Here is a 22657-nt window from a genome sequence, read left to right on the forward strand (position 1 = left end):
ATGTAGAAAAAACATTTAAAGCTGTGTTCATGTCTGAAATCCTTGGATCTTTCCAAACTGATTCAGAGGGTTCTGATTTGATTCAGAGAGATTAAAGTGTCCTCTGATTTTATTCGTATTTGGAGATTCAGCCACTGAATTGAGTCGAATCTCCGCTGAATTGAATCAGGGACCGAAGCTTCACACAGCCCTAGCAATCACCCCTCCCATTTGCATATAGGCAGGATATCTTATCACAAATTGCTAGGCAAGATTCTTCTTCATGACACAAGAGCTTAATTCATTCACAGAATCTGTTACCCAACTTGGCATGGCCACAATGCCTAAAAAGTAGCAGTCCTACCCCACCCTATCAAAAGCCCACCTGTGAGAGTGACTGATGTATGACTTGACTTGTACTTAGTCATGTTAACAATGAAACTAAGCACTTACCATCTTTGCATAGCTACCTGCTTTTTAATTAACTAAATATAATTTTATGGCAAGGGGACTGCTTCCCATCTGCCCATGAAATCATGACCAGTATCTTACCTCTATTGAGGAAATTGCTCTACAGTTTCTACGCTTACCCGGTATTTTCAGAAGTCTGAGGATTCTCATTAGCAACATTTTTATCATCAAAACCTTCTTGTGCAAAATAGATTCAGATAGTTTCCCCCAAGAATTAGTATGAGCACATCTTTATATTTTTTTACAGAATTGTCTGAGGAATCCATCAACCCCTGGACTCCTGCTAGGTTTTATGGCCTGAATTGTTTCCAGAACCTCTTGTTACTTTATGCTTCTGTCCAAAGGTTCTTTCTGTTCCTAAGTTGTCGGTGGGAGTTCAACCAAATGAAAGAACGTATTGTATTTGGTAGTGTTTGAGCTATCCCTTCCTGCATAAATATTTGAGGGGCACATTTTTACATGCTTCATTTGGACACATTAGTTAACACTCTGCTTTTTGTAAGACAGTTTTATTAATTATATACATCCAATGGCACTTGACTAGTTTACTGGGCTACTGATGTGACATGGATCTTAACATCATTCTAACTTTTAATATGCTTTATCTTCTTGTTGCCAGGTCACCAAAAAACCCTTTCATGTGTATAGTATAATAGCTCAGTCAATGGTATTATCTCTGATCTGAATCTCTTCAATATATCACTGAGTTGATGAAATTATGGGAGGGGGGAAAAATCCAGTCTTTAAAGAAACATTTAATGCAGCTTATGATCTAGTTAGTGGACTATACTTTCCAAAAAAATAAAGAGTAATTCAATGCCTTGGGGTAGGTCACAAGATTTCCCCACAACTGAAACATGGTTTAAAATATGGGCAGATTTCATGGTCTGGTGAAGGGTACAGTTCTCTGTTCCAGTGTCTGCACTGTTGACTTTGGAACACTTGATATTGAATTGATACCCAATTTCAGTTTCTGCTCACATAGACTTCCTGCATGGCACTGAGTCTCTTAGTCTCCCTGTGTGCCTCCAGTCCTCATGTCTAAAATGGGGTGTTCAGCCCCATTTCAAAAAGTACCATAAAAATACATATAATAATGTGATATGATACTCAGATACTATGGTAACAGCAGCCATCTAAGCACCTTGTATAGATTTATTCTGCAGTGTATTCACACTTAAAAAAAAAATTACATATAGTAGGGAGCACTTAAAATGTTGCCTTAGAAAGAATAACTAACCAACAGTAAGAATGCTTTTTATATGCGTTTTATATCCCATTGTGGAGTTTTATTCACACGGGGAAGGAAAAAGGGGTGTGGGGGGGGGCTAACATGCTGCAGTACTAGTTACTATATAAACCCCCAAACATTTTACTCTATAGTGCGTGTGCGTGTGTCTAAAATAAACAAACAAGCAAACCCCAAAAGACACAAAGTAGTAGTGGAAAATTTCATAGTCATTTTCATCTCTTGAACTGGATGGAATCTGCACGTCTGTTCCTGCTGGTGATGATGAGTTGTTTCAAGTCACATAAAAAGAAAAATACTGCTGAAAACTTGAAACTTTTGTGAAATTGATATTTTGGGGTTTGCTTATTCTCAGCAATTTGAGTTTAAGGTCTGGAATCAACAACAAACCTAACTATGTGTGTAACTAGGCACATGAGCAGTTTTACACAACTACTCCTGTAATTAAGGTTAGGTATATATAAAAGTATTCTTACTGAATCAAGTCTTTAGAAACCAAGGAAAATTTTGCCTTCTCGGTATGCTGTGACATTCCACAGATCCAAAATGTTTCTGTGCTGGCTGTGTCCCTTCCCTTTAGTTTTTTTCTTTCGCAATTTTTTTTGTAGCCAGTGAATAAAGCTGCAGTACTGGCCAACATTTCAGTGAGCTGGGTATCGAAAAGAGGGAATGTGATTTATCTCAAATTTTTTCTGCTTCAGTCAGTACTAAAAATCAGGATGGTAACCAAGGACCTTGTCACCTATCCATTTAACTCCATAGGTAATCGTTCTGCTCTAGAAGGCCAAGCAAGTTACATTCCTTCTGCTCTTTCACCGTTATTGTATTTAGGGCTGCCACAGTAATTCCCTGGAATAAGCTAGCCAACAGCTGGCACAGCACTTACGCTTGTAATTTATCCTTTTCAGACAAAGCACATGGAAGTATCTGTTCTGTTAGGAGGTAGCTTAGACAAGCAAATAAGTCAGTCAGCAAGAGCTGACCGGTCAGGACTGGCTCCTTGCTATGGTAAGAACCTGTACCTGGGGAATTTCAGTCATAACTGATATGTGTAAGTTATGTGTGGGGCTTGTTCTTTTTCTTTCTTTTCCATTTATACCAAAAAGTGCATTTCAATTCATTTTTTTCCATATAAAAAGGAGACCAAGCTGATAAAAATTCCAAGATGGATAAAAAAATGTTCTGTTGAATTTGGCAAGGGCAGGGACCTGGAAAGCGTATTTTCTCTTCCTCCTCCTTTTTCAAGAGACATAAAAATAACCTAGCTAAAATTACACCATACCACTTACACTTTGTATTTCCTATTACAGGTGCCTCTCTCAGAGATAGTCAATCCTGGCTGGCACTGCCTAACCCTCTTATGTATCAGGCAACTTGAAAGTTGGAATTAAAAATGCTTTCAAATGAAAACCCATGAGTCCCATCAGAGCTTGGTTTTCATCACAAATCCAAAACTTAGTCAAAGTTCAATGAGTATTGACATGCCACACAGAGGGAGACAGAGGGAGACAACATGATACATCATTTTATCCTGAAGGCCTGGCAGAATTTCAGTTTGGCCCCATAATTCCTCCATTTTGGCTTCCTACTGCTTTGAGGCTTACCATTTAGCATGCAACATCCTCCTCCATAGCTCTGTGAGGTTGCTAAGCTGTTCTCTGCTGCTGTAAATATTTGTCTGGCTAATGGCCTGGGAAGGGCATCGTCTTCATAAGCAACTGCCCCTAGACGGCTGGGTAATAGAGCTGCAGCTTTGCAACCTCACTTGGAAGTCATCTGACATCTCTGAGTACTATGGCTATGCTTCACCACTATGTGAGAATATCACAAGTAAACTTGCTTTAGGAAACTGTGCTGACATGTAAGGAAATTGCTATCACACAGTGAAATCTGTGTTTTTCATTCTAGAACAGGACTTACATAGTCTAAATCGGAGAAGCTCCTCAGGCACAGTGAGCCAAATTAAAGTTCTGGGTGGTTGTGGGGAGAGGAGCTCTTGCTTTCTTTGGCTTGGGCCAAGACTTTTACAACTATATGTGAAGCACAGTGCAGGCTCCTAATTATTTTAGGCATTTAATTCTCTCCCTGAAGCCTGTAGGGATTGAATAGCTAAGACCACCCATTTAGTTCTGAAATTGCAATCCTTAATCCACCTTGTGGCCTTACCATAAAATTTGGTGTTCGGATCCTACGAAACTTTCCCCTATAACATGGAGGGAAAAAATCATTAAGATTGTCCCAAATGAAGGTGACAAGAAAGTATTAGCAATTGCTCTTGTTCTCATGTTAGGGCAGATCCGATTTTGCATGGAGGGTGTAGGTGCTTAGCATTTGTAAGCAGTTAGAACAAAAAACTAAAGATTTGGGATTCACAGGGTCAATTTCTGGCATTGCCACTGACTCACGTGATCTGAGGCAAGTCATCACCTTCAAATAAGAGATAATACTTTCCTACCTCACAGGAGTAATGTCAGCTTAAAATATATAATGTTGGTTTAAAATCCTTGATGAGAAACACAGAATAGCTCCGATTTAATAAAGTACTTATGCATGTGCATAACCGCAAGCATGAGAACAGTTCCACTGAAGTCTCCTGGTCAATGAAATAAATGCCACTACACATTGAAATTCTTCAGGTGCTTAGATACATTTCTGACCAGGGGCTTGTAACTTATTTTTCCATGTTTATATTTTCCCCTTTCATTCTGCAGCTGGAAAAGAATTTTCACAGCTCAATTTTCACATTTTGTACCAAATCGGGGTTGGACGTTCTATGAGATGCAGAGTACATCTTGAGAATTCAGGATGCTCATAAACATTCAGGAGGTACTCAGCACCCCCCTGATTGGGCCATATCTATGGAAAGTCAGCCAAAAAGAAGAAATTGCAGGATATCTGAGGTGAGGTCATGTAGTGGTGAGCCACATGATAGGCATTACTGTTATCTGATCACATTACATGGAATGATGAATGTCTTGCTTTAGTCCAATGGCATGCAGTAAAACTGCCCAATGCATATATACCCAACATCATCTCTCTTATTCATCATCCACATTCACTAAACAGGAAACAAGATAACTTTCCTTATCCAGCTTAAATTAGCTATGTTTGCAGCTTTAGTGGAGTGACACAAAGGTGATTAACTCCATTCTTTACAAAGTTTAAAAATACAAGTGCTTTTTGCAGAACAACCACAGCTAATAAATTTAACAGAATAACTATCTGAACAATTCTAAATTTACTACTGGCTTCTGAAAAAAAAAAAGAAAGAAAAAAAGAGAAAGTGAAAGAAAGAGAAAAGACATTATGGCATTAGTCACTTCTGTTAATATAATCAAGTAGAAACTTGGCTCGCCATTTCAGAAGCAATCGTTTGAAATACCAAATATTTTTTTTTTTAACTTTTTCGTAGAAAAATATACAAAAATGCTTTTCCTTCCTTGTTGCTTCTGCTTCTGGTTGCAATTCAAATATCTCAAAGTCTTGACAATAATTGCAACATTTTGTGCTGCCAATATAGGCAAATGTAGTTCTAACTTATTTGTATTTCTTTCAATTTCTATTAGACAGAAAGGGAATATTTTGCACCTGGAGAGATGCTTGTGTTTTTGAATTACAAAACATCAAGCATCTTGACCTATACTGATTTCTGCCCATCACGTCTCATTTTTCATAGAATCATAGAAAATGAGGGTTCAAAGGGACCTCAGGAGGGCATCTACTCCAACCCCCTGCTCAAAGCAGGACTACCCCCAGCTATATCATCCCACCCAAGGCTTTGTCTTAAAAACCTTTAGAACTGGAGATTGTGACTGGAGCGCGGCCTAGGGGTGCCGTGAACTCCCCTAGTGCCCCCTACCGTGCCAAGCTGGTGCCAACAAACCCTTACCATCTTGCCCGCCACGTCTTTGCTGTTAGTATTGTTTTAAGGGAGGCTGCCTTTTGTCTTCTTTGACACGGTGCCCTGATGTATCCCAGGCTGTGCTCTGTCTTAGGTGACTCAGTGCACTAAAGCCTTAGGGGCTACGCGTGGCTCCAACCACCCCTGTACCATGCCCCAAGCCTCGCAGATGTACTAGACATTGTCTTTTCAATTCTCCCCTCGGCACCCTCACGGGCGCCTCTTGGCTCGTCTTGCAACCTGCGTCCCACGGGTGCTCCCTGGCCTCTCTTTTCTTGCAGTCACCCACACTCTCACCGATACGCACTGGGGCCTGCTCTCACAACCGTGCCCGCACTGGGGTCTCTCACAATTGGGGCTCAGGTGGCTGTAGCCGTGCCTGTCCCCCAAATCCTCTCCTTGGGTCTTAAAGCGAGTGCCCTCAGGGGCTTCTCACCTGCGCCCACCCTGGGGCTTCTCACAATTGGGGCTCAGGTGGCCGTAGCCATACCTGGCCCCCAAATCCCCTCCTTGGGTCTAAAAGTTCCTGTGGGGTCAGGCAGCCTCAGCCTTACCTGGCCCCCAATCCTCTGCGCCCCTTCTCAGGGCTGGGGTCAGTGCACCCCTGAATGCCGTGCCCTCTCTGGTACTGGGGTCCCCACACTACCGTGAAGCCCCTATGAGGCCTCCTCCAACCCCTAATAGCCTCACCTGGTCCTCCGGTCTTATAAAACTACAAACAGAAAACTCAAGCCCCTGGGCTATAATGTAAACTCTAAGCCATCTGGCTAACCATCATTCAACTCTCTACCAGGGCTTCCTCCACCCGGTATCCTTGAACAGAAGCTGCTCAGGCCATCAGGCTTCCCTACTCTGCTTACTCCAGCAGAGCTCCTTCTTCCTTGGCTGCAAGTGGGAAACTGCCTCTCTGGCCTCAGCCTGGATTACATTTATATAGGTCAGGCCCTGCCCCCTTCTGGTCAGCTGACCAACTGCAGTTGCCCCGGCAACCAGCGCCTGTACTTCTTTGTAGGAGCAGGGCACCGAAGTGCCCTGCGACAGAGATTCCATAATCTCTCTGGGTAGCCTGTTCCAGTGCTTTACTACCTTCCTAGTGAGAAAGTTTTTCTTGATATCTAACCTAAACTTCCCTTGTAGCAACATGAGACTGTTGCTCCTTGTTCTGTCATCTGCCACCACTGAGAACAGTCTAGCGCCATCCTCTTCAGAAAACCCACCAGGGAGTTGAAGGCTGATATTAAATCCCCCCTCAATATTCTCTTCTCCAGACTAAGAAGTCTAGTTCTTTCAGCCCTTTCTCATAAGTCATGTTCCCCAGGCCTTTATACATTTTTGTTGCCCTCCACTGGACTCTCACCAAACTTTTCTCATGTCTTAAAACAAAATAGTTATGCAATTCACCTGTCAGAAGCCATTCTAATATCTTCTGTCCTAAAATTTGGTGCATGCCTAGAGGGATGCTTCATAGTTATGTCACTGTGAGAGGAGCAGGGGATTCACAGGCAGTAAGAGGCAAAAACAGAAAAGAGAATGTGACAGCAAACAAAAGGCAAGCTATGTGCATTTTTACCTTTAAAATTGAAGAAACCCTGTAAAAATAGTGTTCAGATTAAAATCTTTTCCTTGCCAGTTTTTTGTGCCACAGTTTTCTGTTCACAGGACATAGGAGAAGGAAGTAAGTGACACCAATAAACTAGTTAAAATACGTAAATTAGTTTATCAGAAAATTGGCTACAAATTTGTTCTCGAAGTGTTTTCACAAGATAATTTTGCCTGACAAAAAGTGTGGACATGCAAATGACAGCTCTATGATGCCCCACATTTTGTGGTGCCATTTACAAAACCATCCATGGGGCACCATTTTCAAAAAACATGGCTGGACATGTACTTTCTGGTGCCTTTTCTTCCCCTCAGTCAGATATTCCACAGTTCTTCCTTAGAAAAAGAAAAATGAAGCCAATAAGATTTTGTTACATAAACAACTTCAGGAGTTGGCCTTATTTTTTGTAGTACCCATAAATCTGAAATATTTTTCCTCTGTATAGTTTGTTTCTTTAATCTGAAGGAGAAGCAAAGAAATGTAGATTTGATTCAGCAGGAGCACGAGCCACCCAACTCCTAACTGAAGGGTGTAGCAAAAATATTTATAGCTTAAATATATATGTATAAATTACTTTTTATCCTTTCAGTTGCATGTTACAAGAAACACATCTAGGAAAATCAGACCAATAAAAATCAAACAGTCCAGGCAGGGCAGGAGGGAAAACAGGTCTTATCCTTGGGTTTCCTATTCCCTTACTTTCTTGAGCTTTTCTGTTCTCTTCCCCTTCTCTATTTCCCTCTTGCTTCACCAAAAGAAACCATGACTCTGGTTCACCCAAACAAGGAACTGCCACAACATGCTGTTCCCTCCCCACCTCCTCCCATATTGCATACGGCACATGCATACCTCTCAGTCAACAATAACCAAAAGTCCTTATTCCACTGTTGTGAACTGTAGCTGACAGGGGAACCCAAAAGTGCTCATGACTTCATAGAAAAGCTCTATGTGATCCTTGTTGTATACTAAGGATAGCTTCTTCTAATACTTTTAAATTATAAATAAAAATTAAATGGAAGGATTTTTTTTCATTCTGAAATCACTGTCAATCTACAGGTACATGCATAAAAGGACTAGAGTCTTGAACTAGAAACAGCAGAACACACCTGGGAACTTTGGACCTGACCCTGTTCTTGCAGAAGATGGGGATAAGGGAGGGGCAGGGAATATCAGTAGAAATTTGGCCCTTGACTTCATCAACTTCCTTTCTTCCAAGAGTGTTTGCTGCCTCTGGTTAGTGCTGTAATGTTGGGTTCTGCCCTCTGCAGCAGGGCTGTGCAAAGCTTCGGATCATGATTCAGATTCGGAGATAATTTGGACAATTCAGAGGCCAAATCTATGAGTCTGAATCATATCACTAGAAGCTTTAGGCTTTCTGAATCGATTCAGAAGCTCCAAATAGATTCAGAAAAGATTTGGAGATTCTGCCATAATAGGGAATCAATGAAATATCTATAACTTTGTTGTTTTTTGCCTGATTCAGATGAAACTTGCAGGGATGATAGCTGCTGCTGGGGGCATGAAAACTGCCAAGTTTCAAGTTGATGGATTGAGGGGGTTCTGGAAAACTACACCTCAAGCTTCTGACAAGCAAAACTCATGACATAGGTGACCCTGTGTGTGGGTTAAGGTACAGAGGGGTGAAAACTGCAGGGTTGGTAGCCCCTGCTGTAGCCACTAAGCCTGCCAGTTGTCAAGGAGATAGGTGCAGGGGGGGTCTGGGTTCTGGGACCCTGCACCTCTGGCCACAGGCAGGCAAAACTCATGACATGGGTGGTTGTGGGACTGTGTGTGTTCAGGTGCGCACCTCCTGGTGCTGGGGCCTCTGCACAACATGGCAGTGTGCCCCCGTGAGGCCTCCTCCTCCCCTACAGCCATGGTCCAATCCACAGCTGTAAACGACAGCAGGTCAAAATAATTTAGCTCGCTCAACACCAATAGCACCAGAAGCATTAAAGGTATCCAGACAAAACTGTCACATAGCCTTTCTTTTTATAAAGGAATTGACAGCAAGAAGTAAAGATGTTGTGTTGGATATATGTTACTCATGGTATGTGATGGCTTATCTTGTGTTTTATGTGTATATGTTTATTATGAAAAAACCCAAAATAGTTAGAAAAATATATCTTAGGAAGCTTTTGGGTTGAAAAATCCTGTCAGGCTGAGGAAGCACCTGTAGTTGGTGCGTCTCCTGGTTCTAGATAGAAGGAATAGTAAAGAAGCCAGAGGATGGCCTGGCATGTAATGCAGGCAAGAAAGCCAGTCAGTGAAAATGGAAATGGAGGCATCAGGGGGTGAGGGACAGGCTGGGATGAAGGGGAAAGGGGTGAAAGGGGGATGTAGCAGCGCAGGTAGAAGTTCAGAGGTACCTGGGGAGTCAGATGTTCGAGTTTTGTCTGCTTGCAGCCAGAGGTGCAGGGCCCCAGAACCCAGACTCAGCCTGCAATTTCACCTATCAGGAGGCATTACTTTATGGTTATGGCTGCCAGGCTCAGGAATAGGTTCTCAAAGGAGGTGGTGCTCTCTCCTACCTTGGGGGTCTTCAAGAGGAGGTTGGATAGATATCTGGCTGGGGTGTTATGATCCCAGCACTCGTTCCTGCCCAGGGCAGGAGGTTGGACTTGATGATATATTCGGGTCCCTTCCAGCCCTAGAAACTATGAAGTCAATAGGATTCTTCTCATTAACTTCAGCAAACCTTGGATCCATTGCATATTTCTCAATGATGGTTACATACAAGTTTGCAGACAGTAGAGCTTTTGTGAGAACTTTACATTAAATGTTGAGTTCAACTTCTGCAGTATTCTGCCACTGTGAAAGGGGGAATTTCAGAGGCAACAGCATGATTTCAAAAAAGGGACAATGGTGTCAGTGGTCAACAGTTTTTGCCTTAAAATTATGGTATTCTGAATAATAGACACAAAATCCTTTGCGTTCTGTAAAAGCAGCAGTGCACGCAAAATACTATGAAACAAGAGGTCAATCAATAGATATTAGTATCCTCTCATTGTTTCAGTGTCTAACTCATTCCTATTTGGAGCTTAGTTGCACAAGATTCATGTACATCACACTGAAATAAAAGTTTATGAAGACTCTTTGCAGCCCTCTGCAACAAGGGGCATAGTGTTTTCATTGACATAATCAATGTACAGTAGAATGAGTTTCACTGAATCCATTCATTTGTTGTACGAACCACTTGATAATTGTATAGTGCTTTCATGTCACTAGGTGTAAAATGTTTCCTTAGATCTGTGTGGGGAATAATACTCACAGAGCTTTTCTGAAAAATAGAAATCCATTTGATTTACAGTTTACACTGGTAGCCTGAGAACAACTAAGAGTCTCAAACATAAAAGCTGAATGTTTTGCTCTTTCATCCATATTTAGACACCCAAACCAGTAGCCTGAATTTTAACAGTGCTAAATTCCAAGAATTCTGACTTGAGTCAATGGGAGCTTTGAAGTGTAGAACATTTTTTGAAAGTCAAACGGCTAATTCAGGGGTTGTCAAGTGGGGGGTACTTGGGAAGTCCCCAGTGGCAGCGGAGCAGAGAAGAAGGGGCACTTCCATTTCGCCAGCAGCACTTCCGGGTTTGCTGCCAGTGCTTCTGGTTTCGCCACGGGGGACCCCTCCCCCCCCTCCCACTCCTCTGTCTGCTGCTGGGGGACCCTCTCCCCCACCACCTCCCTGCTTGGCCAGGGGACTCCCTACTTCTGGACTGGCCACTGGGGTATACCAACCAAAAAAGGTTGAAAACCCCTGTGCTAATTGAAACATCTAAAAATGGTGAAAAATCTTGATCAATATTTCTTAATATCTGTGCAAAAGGGTGTCTGAAACTGGTGGTGGGACAGTTCTGTTATAGTTTAAATTCTTACTTTAAAAAAAAACAACAACAACTTTTTTAGGAGCTGATCTGGAATCAAGAAAACAACTTCCTTTGACCTCAAACAGACGTGGAGTCCAGCCATCTTAAGGCGAATAGCAAGTGCATTGCCAGTGTCCAGCTCTTTTCCAAAATCTAAATGTAAGTGTACCCAGTTCTGAAAGTCTGAATAAGTTATCCATAATGCTTAAGACTAAGCAAGGCAATCTTAAAGTAAAGTCATCACTAGGATCTTAAAATAATCAGCTGCACAGGACAAGGTAAAATACTCAAGTGCTTGTCATTTGCTGAAGTCCTTAATTTTAAACAGAAAAAAGATCTCCAGAATCAATTTCTTTATGATCATTGTCAGTGTGTTTTCCAAGAAAGTAAAGAAACTATTCCATTTGATAAATTTCTATTTTTCAGGGGGAGGAAAAAAAAAGATATAATTTGTAGCATTTCAAGAAAATGTTAGACTCTCTTGCAAGTTTTTTCTTTTCTCTCTATAACTCTGGTTAAAGGATTCTGTATATTTTCCAGGGGTAAGGATTTGTTACAAATTTATCTGGGGAAAGGTTATTTTCTAAAGAGAAGGACAGGATGAATTGAGATATGGCTCATTGGAATTTAGTGAACCATGATAATTATATACTTGTGATATCCAAAACGTGTGCATGCAGTAGCAGCAGGAATATGTTAGACATCATCATGAATTTTAATGGAAATTTTTCTGACAAGTAGACATTAGCTCATTGTATAGCATCTTATGCATGACTATTGTTTGTTTTCAAGTGTGACTTCTGGAAGAAAAGAAGTCATTACTGCTTAATATTCTACACTATGGCAGCTTCCTGCAGCTTGTTTTGGTTTTAGACAGCAAATATTAAAAAAATCCACATGTTAAAAACTGTATCATGGAGATTCCCCACATTTTGTAGTGTCCTTATAATGAGGAAAAAGTCTGTTTCTCTCTTAGGGAGGAGTACCACAGAGCTTAACTGAGAGGGAACCAAGAAAGTTCTACAAGAATAATTCTTAAAAAACAAAAAAATCCCCCAAACAAACAAAGAAAACAATCAAACACACACACATCACATCAGCTAAATTCCCTTTGTGCATTTATATGACCTTTTCAGTCACAGGATATTTTGGGAAACATTATAGGCACTAACAATGCTAAATTGTCTCTGGTAACCACTTCACCAATTAGTCAGATAAAAGAAGCTGAAGAGGGGCCTTGCCTTATACCCTTGGAGCTCTTTACAACTAAAGAATCCAGCCCATGAGAATTAATAGAGAAATAAGATTCATTCTATTGGATGATTAAATCTTCTCAGCGCATTAGGTACATTGTGAAAGAATGAAACAGGCTCTCATAACCTTGGGGAAAAATTCTACAGTGCTTTAATCAACCATTTTATATAGGCTTGGCAGAATTAAAAAATTTTTTTTTGTTATCATGTTGATGGTTAAACAATGTTTATTTTTTAGTAATTTATTTATTTAAATGTTCAAGATTGCTCAAAGTTGGAGGGGTGAGGCTGCAGACAATTTGGTAATAACAGTATACTGTTAAAAGCTTTATAAAAATAATGTAAAAATATGTATAAATCAATAAATGCTTTAAACCACTGTGTTCATTCATCAGGAAAGAGGTGGGCAGGCAGGGACCAGAAGAGGAAGGCAGTGGCACTCCCAGAGCTCTGGGAACACAGGGAGCTGCAGTGGGCACCCTTGGCCCCCACGCTTAACTGGCCTGGCCCAGGCAGGACTCTAATGCCACCCTGCTGAAGTCTTGAATATTCTTCCCCACTTCTCCCGCTCTAGGCTTTGGGTAGAGGTTTGTTTAAGTAGCCTCTCTCCCTCCAGCAGCTTCCAGGCACAGGAGCAGCTAATTGCTTCCTTGACAGGTCATTAAGCTACCCATTGTTTTCCTCTTTAATCCTCCTGTCCACTGTTCCTACCTCTCTTTTTCCGCTGTCCAATAACAGGGGTGAGGGTTCCCCGTTACAGACCCCTTTCTTTAAATTTTGATTTTTAATGATGGAAATTGTTTGTTTGCGGGTGCACAGTGAAATCACCATTCATCAATTTTTAATAATCCAATCCTGCCAAGCCTGATTATATAGAAAGGTGACTATTTTATAGTACATTTTAAAGACTTTTTCCTACAGTTGTCTTATAGTGTTACACAGCCATGTACAATGTTTCAAGGAATATAAAAGTCTAGGGCTCCAACATTCTTGTAGTTCAGTAGGAAACAAAAATTATGAATGACTAAATATTGTGCCAGATAGCTTAAAAATTAGAACCACCATTAATACTTCTTTTTGCAAAGGTAAGAAAGGCAATTTTACAGATAAAGGGAACAGAGGTGTAAAGGAAGTGATCAATGTCTCAAGAATCAGTGCCAGGGTTGGGACCTGTGTCATGATACCCAAGTTACATTCTGATACTTTAGCTGTAGCACTCCAAGGTATCAAAATTAACACCTTCTTTCAGAAACACAACTAGTTAGGATGGAAAGTATCAACCTTTAGTGCAAAATGAGAAGGACTGCAAAATATTTACTACTCCTTCCCCACCTTTTGTTTTTTTCTGCTCCAGTATACTCCATCTCCAGCTATAAAGTTTAGGTCTTGATAGGAATTTATCCAAAACTTAAGGGTTTTCAGATACAGATCCTGAAATGAAAGGCTCTATATTGTGCCCTGAAAGTTTTCTGGCATCAGTATCAGCTGATGAAGACATTTGAAAAGCATTTGGATCTAATAGAATTTCTGAGCTCCAACCAAAAACAACAATCTAATTGTCTCGGCTGAAAGGGAGGCTCAGCTTTTGGGCTTCCTGTAACTATATCTCCTCATCCACTGCCCTGCCAGGTATTCTTCAAAAAAACAAAACAACCCCAAAACACCCCCCCCCACACACACACACACACTACATTACAATAGAGCAGGTGACAAAGGAGGGAAGTATATAATTTTCAGTGCAAGGCAGGGAAAAAGGTGCTTAACAAAAAATGCAGAGGAAATCAAAATAGTGTTTGTCAATTTTAAATGACTGACATGACAGGTCTCCAAAAAGAAAAATCAAACATCTGAAAGTAATTGCTATATTTTGAGATTTAAATTTGCCTTTTTTTATAAGAAATGTGGTATTTAAAAATGCAGTGTGTTTTACTATGCATGTCACATGCTTTAAATCGTCTCAGCTTTCTATGCTTAATTTCAGGGTAGGTTTAGCCTCACCTCAGATAGCACCAAATGCACAACTATGGTAATTTTCAAAATTATAATAACTGGGGGGTGGGGGGGTGGGGAGGAAGGAAATTAGGAAAAGTGCTGGATTGAATAGTTTAACTTCATATACTCCATCTGATCCATAATGCACCAAGAAAATATTCAGCATAGCCCTGCCTTACGTATTCAGGACCAAAAGCACGACTAAGCAGGGAAATATGGATATTTTAGTTCACATAATCTTATGCCCTCCTGTCTGTTCCTATTGCTATTGCAATCTCATCTCTACCATCACCATATACTTTTCACCAACTGACTCCCCCTTCACTTAGACTCCTGTATACTCCTCCCCTTCTCTCCCTTCCAACTCACATTCATTCAAGTGCCACTTTGTCCTTTGCCAGGTATTCTGCTTATTTTTCAGTTTCTTACCTTATTCTGGGACCTGCTGGTACTATGTTATTTTCACTGGAACTTTAGTTATAAATACTTAAGGGACCAACTCTCATTTAAATTTAAGGAGGATTTGAGTAACTAATTTCTTTGTTTCCTCCTTAATCACTCAGTTCAATACACAAACATCTGAAACTGATGAAAATGGAGAAGTCCCGAGGTAGGCTTGACCCACATGAGCCACCATATCAAATTGCTATTATACAATGAGGAAACAGGTGCCTCCCTAGATTGGGGCAGTAAGAGAGAACATGAAGTCCTCATCTTTGATGTTTGAGAAGGTGGAATACTCTGGTGGGGGAGGAAAGGACTCAGGCAAGATTTGGGTGTCTCCATGAACACTCCCTACCAGCTCTCATGAAGAAACACATCATGATACAGCACATCCTGGGCCATTGGGAGAGAAAGCCTGTAGGATACAGTGCTCTTTGAATCCTTGCTTCTTCACTACCATAAACCAGATGTGGGAACTATCATATTTACTTGAATATAAGATGACCCCCAATAATTAGATTCTATATATGGAAAATTTAAGTGTTATAATCTAATTATTGGATGTTTGCCTGGAATTTATCCTCTCTCACTGCTACAACGTGGAAAATTAACCTGGGGGAAGAAGGAGGGGAGAAAGAGTCAAATGGCCCTCCTCCCCCCAACTTCTTCCCCCCACAGCCCTTTCCCCCCCACTACTGTCAGACCCTATTTTCCCTGTGCACATGGAAGTGACAAGCACATTTGAAAACACTGACCTTGAAACAAGCTTACCTATAGTAATTTGCATATAGCACCCATAGACCTAGTTCATCTAGAATTGATACATTTTATGTTTTTGAAGCCACTGCAAGTTTTAGCACAGGTATCCCATAAGCCCACTTAAGCACTACTTTTGTACCTACATATATAGAATTAAAACTGTGCATGATATTAGTCCAAAGCCAAAAGGCTCATAGATTCATAGACTGTAGAGTTGGAAGGGACCACAATAGATCATTGTGTCTGACCCCCTGCCCACGGCAGGAAAGAGGACCAAGGTCAGATGACTCTAGCCAGGTGACTATCTAGCCTCCTCTTGAAGACCTCCAAGTTAAGTGATAGCACTACCACTCTTGGAAGCCCAAGCCAGTTTCTGGCCACCCTTACTGTAAAAAAATTCTTCCTAATGTCTAACCTAAATCTACTCTCCACTAGTTTGCACCCATTATTCCTAGTTACTCCCTGGGCGCTCTGGTAAATAGCGCATCACCAATTCCCCGTTGTCTTCCCTTGATAAACTTATAGGTGGCTACAAGGTCTCCCCTCAGACATCTCATGCAGGCAGAAAAGATCCAGATCCGTCAACTTCCTCTCATAGGTTCTTTCATGGAGGCCACTAATCATGCAAGTGGCCCTCCTCTGAACCCTCTCCAGATCCTCTGTGTCCCTCTTGAAGTGTGGCACCCAGAACCAGACATGGTACTCCAACTGTGGCCTGACTAATGCTTCATAGAGGGGGAGCATCGCCTCCCTCAATGTGTTGGTCATGCGTCTGCTAATACATGACAAGGTGCAATTGGTCTTGTTGATGGCCTTGTTACACTGCCGGCTCATTATTTACCACATCAGTAATTGGGCTGGGCTCCAGCAGAGTCAACAGCATTTCAAGCCATGAAGACCCCAGCTCACCACTGTTCAGTAGGTGCGTGTACTCCAAATACTCCCTCTCCTCCCCCTAAAAAAAGGGATCCACGTGCTAGTTGGGCCCCCACTCATGCCTGGAACTAGCTTTTCTTGTCAGGAGTCCTGGGATCCTTTCAAAAATGTATGTGAAGATGAGATGCAGGGCAACTTGGTCTAGCTCCACCTCATGGAGGATGGTGCCATGCTAGTCATATGCAACAGGCTGAGAAAGGGGCAATCAGAGGGTGAACTGTTTGAGGTCCCATTTGGTGGAATTTGCCAGACATTTAAGACTGGTGAAAAAAAAGAATAATTGGAAATGGGAAAGAAAGGTGCAATTCAGCTGTTGGAGTAAAGAGGAATTTGAGATGTATGCAATGCAGTGGCTTACCATGACTTGAAACCTTCAGTGATGAAGGGGACTGTGTTCAATGATGAACTGCACTAACTTATTTTTGTGGTAGTTTCCCATCAGTATACTTGCCCAATATGGGTTATGTGTTTTATAGCCATGCTCAGTGTTGGCTGCATTTAAATAAAATTCATAGTGGGTTTCCATTACTTTTGGCAGCAGGCTAATGATAAACAACATACGTAATGAAGTTTCCTTGTATGTGAATGTAAGGCGAGGAGATATCCCCCTTTCCTTCCCCCATACAGATGGGGGGTGGGTGGGAAGGAAAGTAGTTTTGCAGTCAAGTAAATACAGAATATACTGGCCCATATCTACAGTTTGGAAGCCAGTATTTTCAGCTGAGTTAGTTAACTTGAGGAGAAATGGCTGTTTCACCCAGCATGCTTTGGACCATCACTGTAGAATACTGCAATATGTTACATGTGAATAATACCTCCTTGCCTGCATGACCAATACACTTGATAGAGCCACAAATGCAGAAGTTAATTTCAAAAGTGAAGAAGCTGAAAGAGGAATTGGATGGCAACTCCCATCCTCAATTGCATTTGTACTAAATAAGTCACAGAGAAAAAAGGCTCACAGGGCTTGGAGCCTCTGTAATGAAACCTAAATATAACTTATGTTCAGATAGCAAAGTTCACAGTTTGCAGTGAAACATCATCAGGAATTCAGACATTCTTAGTGGTTTGTTTTTGCTCTCTACACAACATTAAATATATACATTAAAAACCCAGTATGAACTGAGAGAGTTTTCTATATCTCTACTTAGCATCTCCACTCAGTCAAACTACATGAAAAATTCCCTATTGAGCATTCCACAGTTTTTTGAGGATTCTCCACTCTATCAAATGTCATGAAATAAATACCACAAGAGCTGGAGCTGAATGAAGCTGAATTAAGACTTGTTTAACAAAATGAGGACGTACCCTATTTCAGTTATTCCAATCTGCCTGCATTATTACGACTCCAAAACCAGTACTGGGGTGGGAAGAGAACTAAAATGATCACTACTTGTGGGTGGTATTCCTTTTCCCTTTCCAAAGAACAGCCATTTGAAAATATCAAAAGATTATAAAAGAAATCATGTCCAGACACTGTTTGACCTGGAGAAGAGTGAAGAGATTGATTTCCATGTCCCCAATAGGATTCATTTCTCTTCTGCAGATGTTACGATACTATTTTTTCAATGAATGGTTTAGCCTAGGTTTCCAACAATCAGATGAGGATTTAGCATGGAACAATCCCATGCACCATGTATAGGCTGGGGATCAAGCAGCTAAGCAGCAGTTCTGCAGAAAAGGACCTGGGGGTTACAGTGGACAAGCAGCTGAATATGAGCCAACAGTGTGCCCTTGTTGCAAAGACGGCTAACAGCATGCTAGGCTGCATTAGTAGGAACATTACCAGCAGATGGAGGGAAGTGATTATTCCCCTCTATTCAGTACTGGTGAGGCCGCATCTGGAGTACTGTGTCCAGTTCTGGGTCCCCCCTGTACAGAAAGAATGTGGACAAATTGAAGAGAGTCCAGCGGAGGGCAATAAAAATGGTTAGGGGGCTGGGGCAAATGACTTCTGGGGAGAGGCTGAGGGAACTATGCTTTTTAGTCTAAAGAGAAGAGAAGAATGAGTGGGGATTTAATTAGCAGCCTTCAACTATCTGAAGGATGTTTCCAAGGAAGATGGAGCTAGACTCTTCTCAGTAGTAGCAAACAACAGAACAAGGAGCAATGGCCTCAAATTGAGACTAAGGGAAGTTTAGGTTAGATATTAAGAAGAACTTTCTCCCTAGGGGGGTAGTAAAGCACTAGGACAGGTTACCCAGAGAGGTTGTGGTATCCTCATCCTTGGGGGTTTTTAAGACCTGGCTAAACAAAGCCTTGGCTGGGATGATCTAGTTGGGATGATCCTGCTTTGAACAGGGGGTTGGACCAGATGACCTCCTGAGGTCCCTTCCAACCCTCATTTTCTATGATTCTATGATTTTTTTGGTTAGTACAGTCTCACACATTTCATTAAATGAAGTGTATTTTCATGGAGGGAGATATCCTCTGAAGCCCTTTAGGTCTTAAATCACCATCTTTCCAGGAATTACTAAATGCAATCACTCCTTCCAGTTTTGTCAACAAACCCAGGAAACAGTAAGCCTAGAGGCAACAATAAAAGACAACTAGTTAAGCCATATATATGGCTAGACCTCCTCTGGAAATGATCTGGGACACTCAGAAATACCTTGGGAAATTGTACTAGAATAAAGATAAGACATGATGTATGACCCAGTCTGAACCAGATATTGGGTGAATCTTTGGAAGGGGATCATACCATTTTATCAGGGCTTGCATTTATTTCTTATTCTCATGTCATGAAACAGTCATCTCCCTAACACTGGCCACACATTGTAGTTCAATGCAGATTGCCAATGTCACACTTACAGCCTGCTTTTTAATACGTCTATAAGCCCTCATGATGCTGAAAGATTTAAGAGCTCCAACCAAGTTAGGCATCTAGGTTCCCAATGGTGCTTCTGAAAACCTCACAGGAGTCCTAGCTGCACTTCTAGTTACCTAGATATTTTTGAAATCTGACTACATGGCTCAGTCACAACACATTATGTTTGGGACACATAGATGTGGGTTACTGCAAGAAAAATTAGTAGAATGGAAATAAAAAAGTAAAGAGATGTTCCTAAAGAGCATTTCAGAAATAAAAACCTTATCTGTTTTCTCCTTACTTGGTGACTATTTATTCATAAGACATCACCCTTCCCTTGACTTGGCTTTAAGTCTGGCTCTAGACAGGTGAGAAGGTTGTTTCTGTTTTGTTTGGTTATTTGTTTGTATTAATGAATCCAGTTCTAGCCATATGAACATGTTAGAATTAAAATCAGGAGAATGAGAACATCAAAGGACAAAGATGGAAGCCATTTTTCAGCTACATGTCATGGTTCCCAGACATGCCATTTTTCAGTGGAGAGACTTCTTGCAACTGCTTCAGTCTGCAGTACCAGACGTTAATTTGAGACTGACTCATGTTGTGATATTTCACTCTGTATAAGGATTAAGCTGGGCTCTGTTTTTTGAAGGAAGAGAGCCAAACTGCACATTGTCTACCCAGCCACAGCCTCTGAAAACTAGGATGCCAGAGCAGCAGCAAAAGGAGCAAAAGAAAGTTTCTGCAGGCCTTCAAGTTGTTTAATAGTTCACTTCTTCTCCTGGAGTTAATTGGAAACTATGAACCACATCAAGTGCTACAGAATACAACTGGATATTATCCAAAATAAGTTTGCCTGTCTAACATATGATCATAGGATAGTCAGGTCATCTAATGCAGACCCCTTCTCAAAATTAAACCACACCAGGCAAGTACTCATCTAAGATGCTGTTGAAAAATTTTAGTTTCAAATTTATAAAATAAAATTAGGATCAAGTAGTCAATGAATTGGGCCAGGATTTCCCCTGCAGAGTCAGAATCAACTAATTGACAAAGGAATTATAGGACACTTGAGAGAGGGAAGATTCTCATTTAGGGTAAAATAATCAGGAAGAAAACCTTTTCTCCAGGGACTTGTCTAGCACTTGGATCCATCCCTCCAATCTTTACTGTATCTGGGTTGAAGCATCTACTCTAGCTAGCTCTAGATCATGGGTTTTAGCTGTCCAGATAATCTCCAAGGGTGCGTATAGGGAAGGATAGACCCGCTACCCTGATAGCCCTGTTTTACCCTTCTTTCTTTTTATTTCTCCTTCCCCCTCATTGTTCAAGTTCCACAAAGATGACTTGCCTTGTGTAACAGTTTACACAACTGCTGTGGGACAGATGTTATGATGTATTGGCATACTCTGTTGTTGGGTCTTTTACCTCAGGACAGGTTTTTACCTAAACTACAGCCAGAGTTAGTGTACAAACACTGCTGTGCAATGCATGGACAGTCATAGAATCAAAGGGTTGGATGGGACCTCAGGAGGCCATCTAGTCCAACTCCCTACTCAAAGCAAGGGTGTATAAAATAGGGGTCAAATCAGGGTTTGTGTTCATTACCACCAAAATTTAAATTTGGGGCTGAATTCTTGCTTGGACAAAAGTTTTTCGGAAATACAGATCACACATGAACTGGGATTGGATCAAGAGATGTAAAACTCATTCCATTTTTTTCCCCAAATTGGAAAGATTTTCAGTTCCAGGGTATTGTTGTATAAGTTGAGGCATGAAGCAGCTGAAGTGTTTGATTTCTGCCACAATCCGAGCATCGGTACTTTTCAAAAAGCAAGGATTGTGTGCCCTTTTGCCAGATTAAGAAGAACAAAGCAAAACAAAATAGGTTTAAAAGAAGAGAAGTTGGAATGAAAAAGAAAGCAAGTAGCACTGCTGATGCAGAAGTCTAGCTGGACAAGATTTTTTCCACTCCCCACTAATGTCTGCAATGGGCTGTGTGTAATCAACTGAAATAATTGCTTCTTGTCATAGCGGAGTGCTCTTAAGGCAATGTCATGTTAAGGGGATACAATGTTTCCATGGTAGTTCTGGCTCCCACAAGCCAGCATAATGGAATAATGCCCCAACACATGTTGGGAGGAAACTTAGTAATGTCATCAGTCCACCTGTTGTATCTATATAACAAGACTATGTAACATATTTTTGGTCCTCTTATTTAAAAATCTGACAGGCATGCATTTGAAATGAACCACTGATGCCATCTAGTGACTAGGTCAGTTACTTAACTTTTGCTTTTTCAAAGACAATCCTAGGAGAGACTATAAACCATTGCCTATAATTGATCAAAATTACCCTGTATAAATTTGGATTTCTTCAGTTCTTCCTGTAACACTGACCATATTTTAACCAAATGCACAGATAATCAATATCAGCATTTCCAAATACTTTTCTGGAATAAAAGGTGCCTGATTTTAGATGCATACATTTGAAGTACAAGTGAGTAAACATCTAATTCCACCAGAGTGAATCCACAGATCTGGTCAGGTGTTTTTGCATTAGCAAAGACAGATGAGTTAAAAGTAAAGGTTTGGTGCCAGCAACTGAACTGTTCCACTTATAACTAGCATCCCTTCAGAAATAAAAACATGTATTCATCTACATTTCCCCCACTGCTATCAGCAAATAAGTTCTATTCATTTTAGCTCTTATCTAGCACTACCAAACTGTTAATTACCTAAGGCCAAAGTCCAGAGCCAAGTTACTGATCCCAGAGGGCAGGGAAGGTAAAGAAGTCTGAGGGTGGAAGAAATTCTGCTAAGACAGCAGAGCAAATCCATGAGTCACAACTGCAGCCATGAAGACCTGTGGCCCACAAGAGGCCACCCTCAGTGAGCAAAGGAAATAATACTGGATTTTATTTGGTCCTAAGGACTCCAGCATCTATTCTCTAATCAGCTGAACACTGGAACACAGGAAGGTTACTCACAACAGAAAGCCAAGGTGTAACGAAGTATGGCCACTGAATCTGCCCACTCTTTTCTACAGAAGTGACCTAGAAAGGGCAGGATAAGAATTCCCTGTATCTAAAAAAGTTAAACAAACTAAATTACCCCAGCCCCACTCCACTCTTTATTTTAAAGGAGAAGAGGAATTATATTCAGACACATTTAGCTGCTGGTGAAAGCATCCTCCCTTGAGACTAAACCTCACTAGCAGCACACTGGAAAGCATACTCCTGATGATAAACCTCTATTGCACTCCAGGTGGATTGACAACATAACTTCAAACAGAAGGCAGCACCTCCCTACAATCATCTTTATATAAGAATTGCACACAGGAAATTCTAGTGAGATTGAGAATTTTCTCCTAATTTATACTACTTGGAGAGGCAA

The 22657-nt window shown here is 41.1% G+C and overlaps 1 protein-coding gene across 3 annotated transcripts in view; it reads left to right on the forward strand.

The window, feature by feature from the left end:
• COL8A1 (collagen type VIII alpha 1 chain) overlaps nt 1–22657 on the forward strand; it is a 164134-nt gene that overhangs the window by 87536 nt on the left and 53941 nt on the right. Inside the window, exons 2-3 of one of the 3 annotated variants that reach the window (XM_090055974.1) lie at nt 4411–4599; nt 11110–11228. The exons of 1 other annotated variant lie outside the window; for it this stretch is intronic. The gene's annotated coding sequence lies outside the window, so the exon portion shown is untranslated. The remainder of the gene's footprint in view (nt 1–4410; nt 4600–11109; nt 11229–22657) is intronic. One more of the 3 variants, XM_090055966.1, reaches the window with a different exon arrangement.

The sequence above is a fragment of the Crocodylus siamensis genome, chromosome 1 (genome assembly GCF_052110815.1).
Source record: "Crocodylus siamensis isolate JL-2025a chromosome 1, ASM5211081v1, whole genome shotgun sequence".
Taxonomy (NCBI): Eukaryota; Metazoa; Chordata; order Crocodylia; family Crocodylidae; genus Crocodylus; species Crocodylus siamensis.